The sequence below is a fragment of the Megascapheus bottae genome, chromosome 16 (genome assembly GCF_031878675.1).
Source record: "Megascapheus bottae isolate mThoBot1 chromosome 16, mThoBot2.hap1, whole genome shotgun sequence".
NCBI classification, from domain to species: Eukaryota; Metazoa; Chordata; class Mammalia; order Rodentia; family Geomyidae; genus Megascapheus; species Megascapheus bottae.
The window spans coordinates 48,502,299-48,511,740 of NC_143524.1; the positions used below are offsets into that span (position 1 = coordinate 48,502,299).

General features: G+C 53.0%; 1 protein-coding gene across 1 annotated transcript in view; it reads right to left on the minus strand.

The window, feature by feature from the left end:
* The window catches only part of Tenm4 (teneurin transmembrane protein 4), a 716,831-nt gene extending 714,548 nt beyond the window's left edge, over positions 1 to 2,283 (minus strand). Inside the window, exon 1 of the mRNA XM_090348503.1 lies at positions 2,236 to 2,283. The gene's annotated coding sequence lies outside the window, so the exon portion shown is untranslated. The remainder of the gene's footprint in view (positions 1 to 2,235) is intronic.
* Between the last annotated feature and the right edge of the window lie 7,159 nt (positions 2,284 to 9,442).

Genomic DNA, 9,442 nt, shown 5'->3' on the forward strand with positions numbered 1-9,442 from the left:
GAGGGGGGGAGGTGAGGAGGGAAACAACTCTTCCCAGAATGAGCCTTCTGAAGCCACAGAAATACCTGGGACTTAACACCCTGGGGCAGTCAATCCCTGCAGGAGGGCATGGCTTAGAGCAAGCGCCCAGGCATTCATTTAGTGGGCTCAGACTGGAAGGAAGGGCTTCCTTTCTCCTTTGCTCACCAGACAAAAAGGAGGAACTCATTGTTCCTTTGTAACGCCTAGGAAAGGGGGGAATCCCTTTTTTTGCATGCTTTCTTGACACAAGCCTCCTCACTCCTCTCCAATACACACACACACACACACACACACACACACACACACACACACACACACACACACACACACCGGGGGGAGGGAGAGAGAGAAAGAGGGAGAGAAAGAGAGAGAGAGAGAGAGAGAGAGAGAGAGAGAGAGAGAGAGAGAGAGAGAGAGAGAGGGAGAGAGAGAGAGAGAGGGAGAGAGAGAGAGAAACTTACTTCCACTGCCACCACCTGTAAAAACACCCCTAACTTTGGCAAGGAGAGCCAAGCAGCGGGGAGCCCTAAGCGCACGTATAAGAAGAAGGATCAGGCGGTGTCGGGGAGCGAGGGCTCCAAGAAACCCCAACCCCACTGCGCTGGGGGCTGCAACTGGGCTGCCCCGCGGCGATCACAGCTCAGATTTGGTGCCCAGGCCCCGCCTGGTCGGCAGCCCCAAGCCGGGGACCCCGGGGACCCCAGCAGTCCACACCTCCCTCCTTGCGCTGGGACGGCGAGTCCGGCGGGGACGCTGGCCACGTGGGGCCACCGCCGGGGCTGAAGCTGGGCGCTCCGGGCGCGGGCCCGGGGGCTCGGGGAAACAGGTTGCTGCGGGACCCCGTGTTCTCGGTCGGGGTATGGGTGGGGGCAGGGAGGGAGCCCACTGTCCTCCTGGGCGCCCTCTTTTTTCCCACAGCCCCAGGTCCTGGCCCGAGCCCCCTCCGGGAGTCCGGGCAAAGACGCCTTCGGCAAGGTCAAGGCGCGCCGGGTTTGCAGCTGGGGATTTTTTTCCCCCCAGCGGCGCACGGGCTTGGCCACCGACCTTGCTCGGGTGATGGCCGCGGCAGGAAATCCAAAGGGCCCCACCGGTCTGCTCGAGCGAGGGAGGATGTATTTTACCTCGCCGAGCCTACCCAGACAGACGCGAGGTTTCAGGGTGGGGGGGAGGGGATGCAGGGTTTCAAGACGGTGCAGTGGGACAAAAAAAAAATTATAATCAACACTCCCCACCCAGGCCCACTCTCGTCCTGACTCGGGGAAGAGGGAGGGCGGGGGGGTTCAGGGCCACCGAACCCCCAGCCTGCTGCCTTCCGCAGAGCTCTGCCAAGGCTAGGGTTGGTTGATCCCTCTGCAGGCGAAAATAAATAAATAAAAATGTTAAAAACCAAGATTTAAAAACACTCTCGGAGACTGTGCCTTCCCTCTCCAAGCCGATCCACCGGCGACAGGCGAAGCCAGGCAGCCAGACCCGGAGAATGAACGCGGTGGACGCTTAAACTGCGGGCCTCGGAGGACAGAGGCCACCGGACCCGAGCCGTCCGCGACACCCGTCCCCCGCCCCCATCCCCGGGACGGCCGCGCGGCCAGCCCGGGAAACCCCGGAAAGTACCGGATGGGGACCGCTCCCCCCACCCCGTCCCCCCTCGCAGAGGCCAGCACTCTACTTCGGGGAACACCCCCCTGCACCAGCCCCGCGTCCTCCCACCCCCCAGCCAGCCCGGGCCTGGAGGACCTGGAAAGCCTAGACTTCCAAACGCACCTCGCAATACCTGGGCCAGGTTTCCAAAGACGAGAAGGACTCTGGGGTGGGGAAAAGAAGGAGCCGAGCGCCCAAGAAAACCAAGCAGAGGCGCTTTGGAGACGTTTCCCTTAAACGCCGTTCCCTGGAAGGATAGGCCTTCCAACACCCTCAAACCCCACCACCACCACCGCCTCCCCCAAAGGAGAGATTGCCGGCGCCCAAGACTCCAAGAAGAAACCAGAGTTCTGAGCGGCTTCTTCTCCTTCCTCAACCAACCCTGGACCCACACCCAATCCAGTCTCTTGGCTTGAATCTTTAGTAGTATTATGTTTGGGGAGGAGGGTTAGGAGGAAGGGTGGGGGGGGTCAGGCAGAACACCCGAAGTCCCATCCAAGTGGGGAGCTGTGGTACGAGGTGGCCCCCTCCCCAATTCGCCACTCCCGGAGGGAGGAAGGGGGTGGGGGTACTTACACTCCCCAAAGCAGGAAAAGTTTGACGCTCTGTCTTTCTAGATCCGGGTGCTGGAATCCCAGGTCTGCCGATCCGCAAGGTAGGCTTATATAATTGCCCGCGAGGCCGGCGGTTCGCTCGGCAGATCCCTTTCCGGCGCGCGGCCGCACGGCTCCGCACACTGGCAGGCACACCCTCGGACCCCCGCGCTCCCGACCCACAACCGTGCCACCCAAAGCGGCACCTTCGACCAGGCAGGCGGGGCGATCTCCAGGGCGAGTCTAACGCCAAGGGTGCGGGCAGACGACGGCCAAGCCGTGGCTGTCTTCCCGGCGCCCCTTTGGCTGCATCTCTACGAACCTTCTCGCCGGGATTGGAAGGGGGAGGGTGGGGTGGCGGAGACAGGGACCCGGCAAGAGGTCGGTGCGGTCCTCAGGAGGGGTTCGCACCTAACTGAGCCGTTAGACACTCGTCCATCAGGACCTGGGTGCAGAAATCGCCTTTACGCCTCTCCCTGAAAGGGGAGCCAATTTCCAAAGTTAGAGCCCACGCAGTTGAATTTCCAGTACTTTCCAACCTCGCCTAGGCCGGAGGGGGGGCCGGGGAGGGGAGACAAGGCAGGGAAGAGGCGGGCAGAGAAGCCCACCCTACCGATCCACCGTCCACGAACCCCTACCTCCCCAATAGTTCCTCGGTTACGCGTGCACACATCCACACACGCCCCCCCCCCCACATGTAGACTGCATTTTTGAATCGCGAGGAAAATGACTAAGGAAGAACTCAGGGATCACATTGCCACCCGGAGCACGTTACCTGGAGCTAGGGGTGCAAGTACACACGTACACACACACACACACACACACACACACACACACACACACGTGCACGCACTCTGGGAACCCCCGGGGTGTCTAGCCAGCGGCCTCCACTCGCTCCCGGGTGGAAGGTGAACACCGCGGCCCGGTGGAAAGGCGAGGAGGGGCGGGAGCCGGGTGGCGGCGATGTGGTGGAGGGTGCTGCTGCAGAGAGAGGGAGCGCAGAGTTGGGGTCGCGTCCCCAGGTTCCCGGCTCCGAACCGCAGGAGCGCACGGGGGCCGCCGCAGCCCGACGCTCACCCCGCAGGGCAAGGCTGCAGCGGCGGGAGCCCGGCGCCGCCTCGTGGGCTTCTCCGGAGCCCTCCGCGACTGTGAGGCGGGCGGGTCCGCAGAGGGGGGTTGCGGGCGACTGGGCCGTGGCGGGGAACCGGGAGCCGGGCGCGGCAGATGAACCTAGGGCTCGCCGTCTCCCGCCCCGCCCGGCGTCCCGAGTACCGGGGCCGGCGGCGCCCACCTTCCGCCCCCCTCCACCGTCCCCCCCCCCCACTCGCTTCCAGGCTCGGGTCCACGGCGGGCTCCTGGGGCTGCGGCGGCGGCGGTGTGGCTCCCAGGTTGGCGGGCCCCCTTGCGTGCCACCCACACCCCGTCCCCTTCCTCGCCTCCATCCTTCTCCCAGGGTGGCCCAAAGGAGCCCCTGGCAGCCGCGTGAGCTCCCCGGACCCGCGAGCGCCGAGGGGCGACCGAAGCGAGTGCGTTTCCCCAAGACGCTTCTCCGGAGAGCGGATCGCGCCGTCTTACCGTGGCCGGGCTGCAGACTACCACCGCCGGGGAAGCAGGGAGGAGGAGGGCGGCCGGGGAAACCAGGCAGCGCTTTCGGTAGCTCCTCCGGCTCTGGCGGGCGGCGGCGGCGGCGCGGCTCTTCTTAGGCTCCCGGAACCCGAGCCGGGCGTCCGGGAAGGAGCAGGTCCCGGGCGCTGCGCTCCGCTCCAGCGAGACCAACAATAGCTCCCGCGGGGAGCGCAGCCCCAGCGAGCCTCCAGCCGCGCGCGCACGCCCGGCTCCCGCTCCCGCTCCCGGCCGCTCCCGGCCGGCGTCCCTGCCAGCACTGCTGCCCCACATGAAACAGCTGCAATCCCGAGGCTGGTGGAGGGGGGAGGGAGGGTGTGTGCGCGCGTGTGTGTGCGAGCGTGTGCGTGTGTGTGTGTGTGTGTGTGTGTGTGTTTAATAGCTTCCCTCCTCTTCCCTCTCCCCGCCTGCCTCCCGCCCCCCCCACCCCGCCCTCGTTCGCTTACACACGGAGAGGGCGAGCGAGCCACACACACTCACACGCACTCACGCGCACACGCAGGTTACATGAATGAGAGGCAGGAGCCAATCCTACGAGGCCCGCGAGCCCGGGCGCACGGGCGCGGGAGGCAGCGCGGCGCCATGGCGAGGGGGGGCGCCACGCAGGTGAGGCGCGCCTCGCCCGGCCCGGGGCTCGCGCTCTCTCTCTCTTTCTCTCTTGCTCTCTCACTCACCCAGGTCTCTCGGTTGTCTGCAATGTCTTCCCTGTCCGTGTCCTCCCCTCCTCGCCATCGCTCTGCTCTTCTTTTTAATCCTATTATTATTATTATTATTTTCTTTCCTTCTGGAAGTCTCTCAGTTCTCTCAATTCCCTATCTTTGGGGATGGTCTCTTTTCATCTTCCGGCTTTCTAAAACTTTCTTCTCCCTGCTCCTTACTTTTCTCTACTTCCTGTTTGTCTTTTGTTCCTTTTCGTTCCCCCCCCTTCCCCCATGGATGTCCCCACGCCACCTCTCTCTAGCCACATCCCTCGGGGGAGCTCCCCCTTCCTTGCCTGCCTGGGGGAGGGGTGTTGGTCAGCACCCCCTGATGCGTGTCCGTGGGATGGGCTCCCACTGTGTCTGCTGCAGCATGGCCAGATGCAATTAACCGCTGAGCACTTGAGTTCCAGCCTCAGTTATGCTAGATGCTCAAAGAAAGACCCTCTTTCCTTCCTCCTGTAGAGAACTTCCTCCAAACCACGGAAACAGCTACTGAGTGACAACTGTTCTGGCAGCTGGGCAGAGAGGAGGGTGAGGTAGGGTTAAGGTGGTCCATAAGCTGTCTGGCTCTCCAGTAACTGGATAATGATCGCTGGCACATTTCTAAAGGCAAGGTGTTTTTGTAAGATGGGAGAAACAGCTTGGCACATTGGCAACTTTACAGAGCTTTGGAGAGAAAATGAAATTCTCCCCCAAAGCCTTGTGCGGGCTAGCTGTGGCACTCAGGTGCCAAAAACCATTTGCCCTCACCCAGCCTCGGTTTTGTCATCCGTAAAATGGATTATCCTGACTCAGGAATACGCCTAAGAATTAAAAGTGCAAGCACTGGTCATGTAGGTGCTGTGTTAATTGGTGATAGCTTCATTTTGCCTGCCTGTTTTAAAATTACCTGCATGAATTTTTGGCTACTCTACAATGTACTTGATCATGTATTTTTGTAAGGAAATAGGACAATGCTTAATTTTGCACAAATATGAAAGGAGAGACAGGCTGTTTCGATAACTCTGCCATGTGTTCTGAAAACTGGCTGGCTGGTTACAGAACCATCAAGGATTACCACTTTGGGCTACTGCCTGCTCCTTTGGTATCTCCTTACCCAGGCCTTAGAAAAGCTGGAACAGGTAGGGATATTTTTTTTGCACTTAGTCCAAAGTCTGTTTAAAATCTTCACCAAATCTTAAAATCTTCAAAATCAGTGGACACTGACTTTTTGTGACAAACCCTTCGTGACTAACTAAATGTCAAGTCTCTGCCTTTGGATAACATTTATCAACATCATGTCCTTGCTACACACATCAAGTGCCCAGGACCACCTGTGATTGACAGGTAGCTTCAGTCCATCAACAGGTGCTAGCTGATCACTGAGTGGGTGGCAAGTATTTGATGGGTCTGGTCCACTTAGGAATGAGGCTAATCGTTCTACCTCCTGAACTTACAGTGCCCTAGACATGTCTTACGAATATAGAATGTGAAAAAGAGACACCTGCATCCTGAGGCAAGCCACTGACTATGGAGAAACACACACACACACACACACACACACACACACAAAAATATGATGGGGGTCATTTAGAGTGAAAATCTGAAGCTTATTTTTCACAGATGAGAAAACCTTGGCCCAAGTGCTGGAAGTAGAGAATAGTGCATAATGTGAGAAACAACATATTTACATAGTCTCAAGGTTTCTCCCCACCAGATCCTAATCATTTCTAAGAGATTCAGAATAAAAATAACAAAGTCTGACCAAATCTACCTTAATCAAAAGACACGAGCCAGGCTTGAAGCTTGTAATCCTAGCTGCTCAGGAGGGTCATGGTTCAATAACCACCAGAAACTGGAAGTGGCATGGTGGCTCAAGGAATAGGGTGGTGGCCTTGAGCTCAAGAGCCTAGAGTACAAGTTCTACAACCTCCCTCCTCCTCAAAAAGAAAAAAAAGACTAAATGATGAAAGATGTACCATCAATTGATCAAGATGCATTGTATTCCTTTTTTTCATATATTTTTATTGTAATTAATAGAAGGGTTACATTATATTTGCCAGAAAGAAGCTGCATTAATTCACATACATTGATACCCTTTCACATGTCTTGGTCCCCATTTCCCTCCCCCCACTCCCACCCCTCATCTTGTTTTCCCCCCTATCCAATTTCAAATAACCAAATACAAATATATCCAATATATCAGATAACAAAGTGAGATACTGTAACAATATGAGATAACCAAGGGACAGCAAAAGAGGTGAGAGATAACATAGGATGCATTGTATTTCTAAATGGATTTTTCATTGTTCAATGGTAACATCACAACTACTAAACGATTTTATGTATACATACATATATACACATTTACATGTGTGTATATGCATATATGCATGTGTATGTGCATATATGTATACATATATGTGTGTATATGTGTGTGCATGTACATATATATATAAGTTATATATATATATGTATATATGTCCTGATATACTGCAGACTGCATTGGGGAGGACATATCATTTTTGTGGTATCTCTTCCAGAAATGAATAACATGATTTTATTTAAGACACTTCAGACAAACCCAAAATGAGAGCCATTCCATGCATGCCACTGAAGAATATCAGTCAGCAGGGCGCTGATTGCATACACCTGTAATCCTAACTATTGAGGAGGCTGAGATCTGAGGACCATAGGTTGAAGCCAGCCCAGGCAGGAAAGCCCATGAGACGTTTAAACTCCGATTAACCACCAGAAAACCAGAAGTGGCACTCTAGCTCAAAATAGTAGAGCCCTGGTCTTGAGCAAAGAAAGTACAAGGACAGTATCCATGCACTGAGTTTAGGTCTTGGGGATTAATCCCTCCAAACAAAGAAAAGAAAAGAATATCAAGGTCAAGGGCCAGGTACTTTACATGTATATAATCCCAGCTACTCTGGAGGCAGAGATCATTGTAGTTACAGACTAGTTTGGACAAAAAGTTAGTGAGAATCCATCTCATCTCAACAAAGAAGCCAGACAAGGTGAGGTACTTCTGTATTCTTAACTATCTAGGAGAAACTCCTAGCTAAATTGAAAGACTGGGCAAAACCCAAATACTTTATTCAAAACGTAACAAGGGATGGAGGAAGGACTGAAGTTGTAGAATGCATGCCTAGCAAACAAGCCGTAGTCATAATGCTGCTTCCCCCAATCAAAGTCATGAAAGATGATTTCCAAATTTACAAAATAATTGAGTTGCTCTGACAATAAGTACCATATACAATCCTGGATTGGATCGTTAGGAGCCAAATATTAATATGCAGATATTATGCAACAGTAGGTGCCTATGTAAATATCTTGGTAGTTATGAAGATGCAGTTGGAATATTTTGAGAGATTCAAGAAAAACAAAATAAAACAAAATGCACAAAGCCATACCTTGTCCTGAAGGAGAGAGATGTGTACAGCATTTGTCTAAGAAACGGTCACAGTACAAACTCAGAGAACTCCACAGCTAGATTTCCTGGAGGAGGTGTGTTCCTCCTGAGGTTTGAAGGCAAGGAAGTTAGCTAGACAATGAAGGGAGAAGGGACTGTAGGATACATTGGCGAAAGCATGAGGCAGTCACAGGAGCTGAGCTGGGCATAGGAAAGGCTCTGCATGTATCTTACAGCAAGCCTCCAGAAAGCTCAATGGCTGGGAATGGGATGGAAGAGGGACCTACACAAGACTCATAAGCAGAGGAAGGATATGATCTTGAAAAGTCTGTAATCATAACTACTCAGGAAGCTGAGATCTGAGGATCTGGGTTCGAAGCTAGTCTGGGAGGACTATCTCCAGTTAATTAGCAAAAAGCTGGAAGTGGAGAGGTGGCTCAATTGGTAGGAAACCAGCCTTGACCAAAAACAGCTAAGAGAGGATGTGACCCTGAGTTCAAGCCCCAGTACCAACAACAAATGGGGTAGGGGGAAGGAAGAGAGAGCAGCAGGGAGAAACAGAGGGTGGAATGACATGCAGCACCAAGGGAGTGATGGGGGAATGCTGAATGGGGTTGCCTGGGAAAACCAGAGTTAAGAACAAGCCAGTCATCAGGTAAACAAAGGCACTGGCCATGAAAATGAATAAGGAGGAGATATTTGAGAGAGCTGGATGAGGTATAATGAACTGATTTAGGAGGCTAACTGGATTGGAGTAGGCAAAGAAAAGCCCCCAATTCATACGTTCTGGGTATTTTGAGAGAGGGTGGCACTATTTGTTGTGGTATACAGAGAATTCAGGAGAAAAGGGAGGTAACAAAGAGGAAGATAGCCTTGTTTCTATATGTAAGTTAACTTAAGGGACTTCTGTACAGCTGTGCTATGGGCCACAGGAAACAGCTGTAAATGCAACCTGAGACTCTCTGCAGACCACCTTCATGTATGAACAGAATCTGGAACTGGTAGTGTCACATTATTTATAATAAAGGGGACAACATTGCTACAGCCTGACCCACTGGTTTGAACATTTGAAGATTAAAAAAAAAATAATGAAAATAGTAAATCAGACTGGATGGTCTGGGTAGGAATCCACTTTACAACAGGAAAATGTTAGCCTAAAAGACCAAACTGAAAAAGGTGCATGGTATCCTTAATATGTGACTATTAGATCCAAACAGTACAAGAGTGAGGACTAAGTACTTGCATACCCAATGCTATGGACATGGTATTAGAAATATAAACACAACTATATAGACATAAAAATTTATGAATATAGATATGATGACATACTATAGATATCTATGACATACAAACCCTCAGCCTAATTTTAATTATGTTCTAAAATCTAAGAGCCAGTGATTGTATATGGAGATTCCCTTCTTGAATACTTCTTTGTTAAACACATCATTTGAAATATGATGTAAAATCAG